The sequence below is a fragment of the Acomys minous genome (genome assembly GCF_964271855.1).
Source record: "Acomys minous genome assembly, chromosome: 6".
NCBI classification, from domain to species: Eukaryota; Metazoa; Chordata; class Mammalia; order Rodentia; family Muridae; genus Acomys; species Acomys minous.
This window is the reverse complement of record NC_140487.1, coordinates 34246224-34256887: the sequence shown is the minus strand read 5'-3', so window position 1 is coordinate 34256887 and position 10664 is coordinate 34246224.

The following is a 10664-nucleotide window of genomic DNA, read 5'->3' as shown; positions in this document are numbered from 1 at the left end:
AACTTGGGGGGACAATTACGCAGACATCAGTGGCTTCTTCTGCTGCCTTTCTCTCTGCCATGTTGCCCTTCTCACACACTTGCTGCTTCAGCAATTCTACATTCAACTTTGTATTTTCTTTGTGAAGGAAGGTTTCTATTTTTTTTATGTTCTATTGCCTTATGCTGAGGACCATAAAATACCTTCACAGTGAATGCAGGAGTGAGTGTGGAACTCATTTGATACCCTTCTCTTCATCTTAAGGTTGTAAGCCTCGACTGGTTGCTATCCAGTTCCTGTAAATACTTGATTGCATATATTAGCCAGTATTTCTTTTAAAAAATTTAACAGAGAAATTATCATCCTTACTTTACAATTTTCACAGTCAGTGGCATTGATGACTTAAATCTTGTCTTACATTTTATGGTCAGCATAGTATGTTTTCATATGATCTTTTCTTTATACACTGCCAACTTGTTTCTTTTCCTGTTATTATTCTATAATAAAGGAAAAACATTTTTATCTATTCTTGTATTAGTATTCAACACCAGAATAATTGTTGTTCCTTACTCCAAAAACAATGCTGTGCTCAATATCCTTATGTGCACTCTTATGTTTTACTGATTGATAATAATATCAGGTGATCTTATAGGCTTATTAAGCATTTCTACTTATTCTATGTTATTTCTTTTCAGTAACCTTTACCATTTGGGGGTAAGTTGTTAGATGACTTCTAGGATTTTCTGATTGTACTACCGAATTACAGGCTGCCACTTTATTTTTTTAATTTATTCATATTACATCTCAGTTGTTAGCCCATCCCTTGTATCCTCCCATTCCTCCCTTCCTCCCACTTCCCCCCTACTCCCCTCCCCTATGTCTGTGTCTGAGGTGGACCTCCTCCCCCTGTATTTGCTCATAGGTATCAAGTCTCTCCTTGGTGACCTATTATCCTTTCTCTGAGTGCCACCAGGCGTCTCCATCCAAGGGACATGGTCAAATATGGGGCACCAGAGTTTGTGTGAAAATCAGATCTCCTTCTCCACTCAACAGTACCCAGAAGATGCACTACCACACAACAGGGACATATGCTCAACCATGTTCATAGCTGCCTTATTCATAATAGCCAGAACATGGAAACAACCTACGTGTCCCTCAGTAGAAGAATGGATAAAGAAACTGTGGTACATATACACTATGGAATACTACTCAGCTATTAAAAACAAGGAATTTCCAAAATTTGTGGACAAATGGATTGAACTAGAAATTGTCATAATGAGTGAGTTCACACAGGCTGCCACTTTAATCTCATTCTGAAGAGTGAGATGGGCTGAGTGAGTTCTCTTTCAGCTCAGTGTTCAGGGCTTATTCCCAGAGACAAGGGGTGATGCTTGACTGCAGCCTACAGCACTCCTGCCTTAGAGGGAATTGTGTTGGCTGGAAAATAAGCATTTCCTTCTCGTGTTTCTACTCTAGGGATGTCTGCACTTTGAAGCTCCTGGCACAAAGGTACCTGGAACTGATTCCTCTGCATCGTGACTTACCTGCCTCATCCGCCCTTCTTCTTCCCCTCACCTTTCCGAGGGCCTTTTTCAACAAATACTACATAATAACCTCTTACTGCTTTATGGGGAGCAAACTTGAATGAATTCATCTTATTACATGAAAATCTTTACTTATTTTAATTTTACTCAATTCTTTTACTAGTGCGCTCTCTGTCTCTCTGTCTCTCTGTCTCTCTGTCTCTCTCTCTCTCTCTCTCTCTCTCTCTCTCTGTGTGTGTGTGTGTGTGTGTGTGTGTGTGTGTGCAAGTGCACACATGTGTGCACAGTTGCCAGGGTACACATGTAGAGACTAGAGTGCAACCTTAAATTCCACACTGTTTGAGACAGTCTCTCTTGTTTGCTGCTGTATGCACCAGGTGGTCTGGCAGGAGTTTCCAGGAATTCTTCTCTACTATCAATCTCCCTTCAGGGAGATGTGCTGAGATTATGGACACATGCTACTCCTTTTCTTGCTTTATGTCCATTCTGGGAACCTAAACTCAGATCCTTACATTTGTACAAAACACATGTGTACCCATTGAACTATACTCCTTTTCCTAGTCCTGGCTATATGCTTTTGGTTTGAACTATTAATCTTGTAATAGCAAAAGCTACCTTCAGATAGGCTAAATGGATTACTTTCAGATTTGAGTCTTTTCGTCTATTCATTGTTAACTTTTGTTAACTGCATATGCTAGATGTCTAATTTTATTTTTATTTTCAAGGCAAATGAACTTCCTTATCTCATGAAAATGGTTGTTTCCCTGAGTTATATGATGTATCCTTTACTACTTTAAAAAGCAACCCACTTCAACTCTTATTCTTCCATTCATTCAGTCAATTATCCCATCCCTGCCTCAGTGCCCCACTGATAATTTTATCATATCTGTTTTAATGTGTTCTGAAAATTAGTGACTCATGAAAAGTTATCTTTTTATATAAACTACAATTAATTGATCATGGTCCTTTCCAAATACAGCTGTTGCGTTCAATGGAGTAACAAATGAAATTATAAGTTAAGCTGAGGTCAATTGAAACCTTTCACCTCTTAGCCATCTTATTCACAAGAATATTAAGGGTTGCAATTAATTTGAATCTGATTTGAATTCTTCAATATAAGTCTGAAAATATTCCATACACTTCTCAGGCAGTCTTTGCTAGATTAATTTCTACCAATGCTATTGCTAGCTTTGTTGTTATCTTAAATGACATCTACTTTTCATTTCATTTTCTGGTTACTTATTGCCAAAAAGAGAGATCTCATTGAATATATTTGAATGATGATTTTTTTGAACTGGAAGGTAAGTTTCAAAGAGTATCTCAGAGGGCATTAACAATGGAGAAAGGGATAGAGAGGCAATGGAAGAAGAAAAATATATGGAGAACATTGTTAGAAACTGAAATACCTTTCCAAAAGGAGAGGCAAAGCATACATAAGGACAAAATATTTAAAAATATTATTGATTATTTGTTTGAGTAAATTAAAGCAGAGTCAACAAATAACTCAAAAGGAGAGGTCAGAAGGCAGAAATCTTATTCAGATATACCACAGTGACATAAGATTATTGTAGAAAATGATAACTTATTTTAAGAGAGAAACATAAAATTACCCACAAGGAAAAGAAAATAAAAACACACTTTATTTTACAGCAGCAATACTGAATGCAAAAAAGTTTTACAAAGGAATTCATATCTGATGTTTTGCTTGGCTAAGTTGACATTTTAATGCTTGAAACAAATTGCACATTATTCACATTAGATAATACAACATCAGGGAAAGACTCTTTAAAATAATTCTTATAGTTCAAAATAGGAAAGGTAAAGATAGATTTCATAATCAAGATGTTGATATGTTACATGAAATTTGTAAAAAGGTAAAATAGTGTAAACAATTGGGGTCTAAATAAGCCATAATATATATTTTACAAGCATAAAATTAAAAAGAACTTTAGATGACTTATTGTTAGATTACTGTTGGAGCATAAAAGGGTGAAAAAAGAATAAGGACAATATTTTATTCTTGCCAAAATAGAAAGCATAATTGTTAATATGACATTTACAGAGAAACAATGTAAATGCTGGCATCATTTATTCCCTAGTCTTAGAATATTAAACCATATATAGTCACTAATCATTGGGTACCCATTAAATAGCATTAATATAGTTCAATGCACAAGAAATATCTAATTGATTTCAGAGAATTTGTAAATGTAAAATCATGACAAGTTTACAGCAGAGAGAAAAAACATAGTGGTAAATACCTTGCCTACTGAGTGTAAATTCCTGGTTTAAAATCCACACACAACCGAATAAATGAGAGAGAGGGCGAGGGGAGATGGGGTGTATGGGAAACTGGAAAACATTAAAATGTGTTATCCTCCCTCCCCCTTTGGTCAGTACTTTTAGAACTCTTCCTCTAATAAATTTTGCACATTTTAAATATATGTTCACATATAATCATTTCTTTGGGACTTTTGAAAAATTATGAAATACTTAGAATGTGTAAATAAGAGAAAACAGGCAAAACCTAGGCCTGTGTAGTGACACATTTTAAGAAAAAAACATCAAAATTAATTATATTATAGCCTTTAATCAATATAAAATATTACCAGAGATATATGTGGCACTAGTTCTTAGAATTCTAAGCTTTTGAAATCTGGTGTTCCTTTTACAGTTACAATATCAATTCTGTTCAAACAATCCACATATCAAATGCTCAAGAGTCACACATGATCCTTGAGTTCCATGTTCTCCACTCGTGTGCTTAACAAAAGCAAGCCCCAATATTTGGAGCTTCTAGGATATGGTAAAAGCTGTGTGAAGCCCATTGCATGGTCTGACTTAACGCAGAGTGAACGTTTGGATTATTACTGTTGTTGTATAGTGGCGAACCTTCCGCTTAAAACGCGTCTCAGTAAACAGCACGTAAGAAGGAACTAAGCAGAAAACTCAGGAAGTTTTATCTCTAGTTTTATTTTGGCTTTGCTTTACATGATGCCTAGCAGTAGGCTGATCTAATAGAAAAGCAAGGAACTAGACTAGCTTGGAAATATGCACACGGCACAAGAAACCAAATTTGGAGGTAAATGAAGTATGAAGTGTCAGGAACAGGAAATTAGTGAGGCCAATGGTTCGCATTTGAACGTGTGTAGACAGATTTCGTGGCTGTTACTGAGAGGAGCATGGGAGGCTGTCAGGTTATGAGGACTGTTCTCCAGTGTTCATGCTGATTCTGAAGATGCTGGTCATCATGTAAGTTTTATAAGGGGTCTCTAGGGAATGTGATTTGAAAATGGTCCATCACCTTGACTGTCTATTAGAGCAATGAGCAGAGAAAAGGATAAAAATAGCGTAATCAGAAAAAAATTGAAAAAGACTCCTGGGTTCAGGAGAGCTACCCGCAGTGTTTCGGTACTTTGAGTTGGTCCATCCCAACACGTGCCCCATCTGTGAACTGCTGGAGCACAGGAAGGAAGGGACCGGTCCTGCAGAACTAAGGCGGCCTGATCTACCTGACACAAGGCAGGAACAGGATATCAGAGATCTCGAACTAGACCAAAGACTCACTGCGAGGAACTCGGCAAGTGGAGCTGTACGGACAAAAAGGTATACCATGTAACACGAGGCAGCTTCTAAGGCAAGATTGTTGTCTGGGTTTCCTTTTCTTTTATTTTCTTTTCGTTACTGTTTTCTTGTCGGGTGGAGATTATGGATATGGAGGGACTGGGGGACGAATGGGTTCGGAGTGTATGATGTGAAAATCACAAGCAATCAGTAAAACGTTAAAAATTTAAAACTTACTTCCTTTCATAGCTGTGAAGAAAAATGATACCAGTGGGAATGTAATTTATATTTTATTTGGAATCAACATTTTTAAAAGTATAATTTATTCATAGGACATCCTGATCGTTATCCCCTTCCTTGTGCTTCTCTCTTCCCATTCCCACTCCCCCTCCCTACTGCCCTCCGTAGCCCCTCTTCCCCAACTGTCTGACCGTAGCCTAACAGGTCTCAGTAGGATAACCACATTGCCTTCCTCTGTGTGCCCACATGGCCTCTCCACCAAGAGGAAGTGACTGAATCAAATTGCAGGCATCAGAATTCATGTCAGAGACAGTCCTCCCTCTACCCACAACACTGGAGAAAGTGTTGTCCATTGGCTGTATTTGAACAGGGGTCCCAGGTTCTCTGCATGCCCTGTCCTTGGTTGGTGCATTAGTTGATGCAGGCCTACCTTGAGTCCAGATCTGCTTGCTTTACCGGTCTTCGTGTGGGGCTTCTGAACCATCTGGGTCCTTCTGTCCCCCAAGTCTTCCATACCACTCTCAGCACGACACCCACAGACCACCTGCCTGTCCCAGCACTTGTCCTAATCCATAGATGTCCTATGAGAGACTCCACCCAGGATCTGAACGAACTTTCTTTCTATGTAATATGTGTATCTTGTAAGAAAAAAAAAAAGAATAGTTTCCCTGTTATAACATTTAAGGAATAACAAACAATGAATGCGCTGGTAAAAAGGTGAAATGCAAACTGAAGGGCTGACTTCATAATTCTGGAAACAATTATGATCAATTCCAATAAACATGAATTAGCAAACAGCGATACCAGTTCATCCATGGTTGCTGGGGATGCTAGTTCATCCACTGTTGATGAGGATATTAGTTCATCCACTGTTGCTGATGTGCCCTAAGATAGCCACAGTGTCACACACCTGGAATCCCTGCATGCAGAGAAGCAGGCAGATCTTGGTGAGTTCGAGGCTGCCTGGTCTACAAAGTGAGTCCAAGATAGCCAAGGCTATAGGGAAACCCTGTCTCAAAAAAACAAAACAAAACAACAACAATAACAACACCAACAGCAAAACAAAAGGAAAGGAAGGAAGGAAGGAAGGAAGGAAAGAAATAAGGTGCTATTATCATGCTATCTAGTCTATTATTAACCAATTTTACCTTCTTATCTAATTACTTCGCTGCTAATTACTTAATTGAAGTGAAACTAGAATGATGTTAACATACAAATAAGAAAAGTATGCATTGGCATTCAGTTGTTAAAGTAATTTTAATACATTTCTAAGTAAGTGTGTTTTTATAATATTATGAGCCTTTATATAGTTATTAACTAATCAGAAATTCTCAATTGGATGCTGAGAAAAGACAATTATTTTATAAGATATGCTAATTATCAGGGAATTATTTGCACAACCCTGAAGTCAGACATATTTTCTGCTTACAGAGATCACATACTGAGAATATAAAGATAGGCTGCGTAATGTATGGCCATACTGTGAGAATGAACTTGTCACTGCTCCCCAGTCTATGGCATCATTATTAATATCCTCACATAGGTTGTGATTACTCCAGTAACTGGTGTAAAAATACCTTGTCTAGGAAGTTTCCAGTCTGTTTAGAGAAAGTAATGAAATTACAAAGCTTTTGTTAGGCCCATTTGCTTAAAAAATGCTCATTAAAAGTGAGTAGTCTGTTGATTGACAGTGTAACCTTAACACATTCCCTATGTGCAGAAAAGAATATGGACAGTAGTTTGATGCAGAGACCTATTCTCAGTGGTAACATCACTAGATTATTTAATTTTATAACATACAAAGTTTTCCAGTGAGAACAAAATATTAAAGTGAATTTATTGTTTTTACAACTTGATTTGACTGCCCTATGCTAAGGGGATATGTGTTTGTTGTTAGCATGTGTAGATCTGGGGACAGAAGGGGAAAGGATGTCGTAGTTAGTTATGTGTATGTGTTCAAACCCAGAGTTTGTCAATAGTTTCTGAGATATCGAATCCTAATCCCCCCTCTCTGTGTGTGTGTGTGTGTGTGTGTGTGTGTGTGTGTGTGTGTGTCTGTCTCTGTCTCTGTCTCTCTATCTATCTCTCTTCTCTCTTTGTTTCTCTCGTTGTCTGTCTGTCTGTCTGTCTCTGACTCTCTACATACACAGACACACACAACAAACAAACAAACAAACAAAATTAAAGAAATACTAGCTGAATATGTGTTAATCAAAATTTAAAGATTTTGCACTATAAGGAAGCTACCAACAAAATAAAAAGATAATCAAGAGAAGACATTATTTTAATGTAAGAATTGTTTAGTAAGCAAAATGCGTGAGGAATTCTCACAACTCCAAAATAAAAAGACAGTAAATAAAAAGAAACAAATAGGACGTGGGGTGGTAAGTCAGTGGTCTCGGCTCAATCTTCAGGAGTATACCGCTAATTTTAAAGCATACATACACACTTCCTTAGACATTTCTCAAAGGAGATAAATATCTGTCCAGTGAGCACATTGAACCCATTTAAGTGAAGGAAACCACCGTGGAATAACATATTGCACACGATAAAATGCCTACAATATGAGCAACAATAACAAATATTTTATTTGTATAAGTGATACAGATACTGGGAAGCAGTTTGACAATTATGCAAAAACTGAAACAGAGTTACCATATAACCTGGGGCTTCTACGGTTAATGATGCTTACAAATATTCAAAGCCATGTGTACACACACACACACACACACACACACACACACGCACACACACGCACGCACACACATGCACACCATCAATGTTATGACAGCATAATTTATAACCCAATACCTATCAAGTGATGAATAGGGAACAAATTTGCTCTTGGCATATAATATTATATAATCATAAAAAGGTGGTGCTTATACATACCATGCCACAGAATAATCTTGAAAGTTTCTAAGTAACTTAAAGGGGCCAGAGCCAATATCTTTCACACCGTGTGATCACAGTTATGTGAAGGGCCTAGAATAGAAAAGTTTTAGGGTCTAGAGAATGGCAGTGGCTGCTCACAGGGATGGGTTTTTTCTGTGGAGGACAACACTACCCCAGAGCTAGATAACTGTGCTCATACAACTCTGTGAATGCAACACAAATCATGGAATTACACACTTCCAGAGATTTATTCTGATATGTGAATTTCTCATTAGTTAAAGAATCATATTCCTGCTTATTTCAGCCTAAGAAATTACTTGGTGAATAAAAAAAAAAGATTCCATATTTGATCTTGTTAAATTTAAAAATAATAAAAAAAGTATGATTTATTTGTCGCTTAACGTTTTCCAGCACTCAGCACACTTTCTCTAGTCTCTGGAGGCAAATTAATAACTTAAGGAAGCTACACTAGGGATTGGGACAGTACTAAAAATATAATTCTACTTATTTAGCTTAAATAGTCTACTCTGCCCCGGAATACAAATGATTCTTATAGCACAAACTATAATGGCTTATATCACCTGTCTTTATCTTCCCAAATATACACTTAGCACAATTAGTTTGGAAATTCTATTTTCTTGTTTATTTTTTATTGAGGTAATGAGGATTAAAAGGAAGGTAGTATATAGACTTATACTTCTAGCATAGAAGCATTTTTTAAAATATTTTTTTATTTTTATATATACATTTATATTATTATACATATATAAAATAAACTACATACAGCAAGAAACCCCACAAAAATCAGGAATTCATAGTGTTTTGACTATTTGTATTTGACAATCTTGAAGAAAACATCTTTCCTATCATGATTAGTCTAGAATTCTGAAAGTAAATCAATATGATAAATATTCATAAAACATCTATGTAGACCTAAAACCATCTCAATACCTAAACAACTAAGTTTAATTGTAAAACGAATCTATCTGGTCTTTAACTCCATTGGAAACTTGAGAAGGAATAAAATTAATTACTTGAGTAAATAGGAAGAGCAGATTAGCAACTTACAACATGAATAAAATGCCTGAACAGTCACCCAGAGTTCTCTATAATGGTCGGACATCATCTTCAGCCTTATAGCTCAGTATATCTGACATACATATTTGTGAGGTAGGGACCATTGAGGACTTTCTTATCCTGTCTTGTCAGAGTTTGGTGGTCGACTCTGCCTGAATCCAAGCTTGCCCACTTTTAGGCAGAATTCTGTCTGTGTCAGAAATGAGGACATTTTGCCCAGGGGCTGGTTTGCCACATTTGAAGCCTTCTCCATAAGGAGGTTCATTGATGTGCATCATCTTCTTTGAGGTAGGCTGGATGTTGCCATAAGTTAACCTGTTTTTTTAAACCTGTCTTACTGTAAAGGTATCTTTGAAATAATAAAAACCTCTTTAAATGCCATATTCTGTAGGTCTCTGAGGCTTTTGACGACATCATCTAACTATTTTACTTTATCCATCTATATAATCATATTTATCTATTAAACCTAGGATGTATATTCTTGTTCTGTAAGTAGACTAGTAATTGACGTGACCATGATTTGGTCAACTAACAATTAACTTGTATAACTTACTTTACCTAAACATCCTGCAATAACACTTTCAAAGTATGAGAGGTAAACCTAGTATTCTACTTGAGTTGTGTGGGTATAATACCTCATATTAGGGTAGGAATATATATATTTTTTTATGTGAATATACATATTTATATATATTGTACGTATGAAAACAGTCTTAATTTGAATTCCACACCAATGTATCAAAATTAAACTTTTTTATGAATATACAAAATTCTATAATAATTAATTTAAAAAAAGCCTTGTGAGTAACAATTAAGGCCTTAAGTTGAGGAGTAGATTGAATAATCTGTTTTTTGTCCTATCATCCCTATATATTTCTATATTCCCCTGTCTTTCTTTTCAAACCCTACCTCCAAACCTAAGAAAGAAAGATTAAAGAAAACAGTCTTCCATGAGTTCAATCTTGTTTTCTCTCTGAATAAAACCAACAGTAGCTTTTAACCAACTCCCAATGAAAATAAACATCTATAGCCCAAGAAAATAACCAGAAACTTACCCAGTCACTCTTAAGGGAAGTGAGACATCATTCTCTTATGGTTTCTTCTGGATGATTTGGGTCAAATAATACTTCTGTAGGGGCCCAAATAAAATTTGGAAAATGGTTCAATAAGATAGGAATAAGCCCCTTTGATTCCTTGTAAAAATCTCTGTAGGTGATTATATTCATGATATGTCATGTTGATAGTTGGGTACAAACAGTACTTAAAGAACACAAACATACATTTTGTTTTCTATAAAAGAGGGTCTGGGTATGGACAATCAGAGAATATCATGAAGATATTTTGTGCCAAGGAGGATCAGGGACT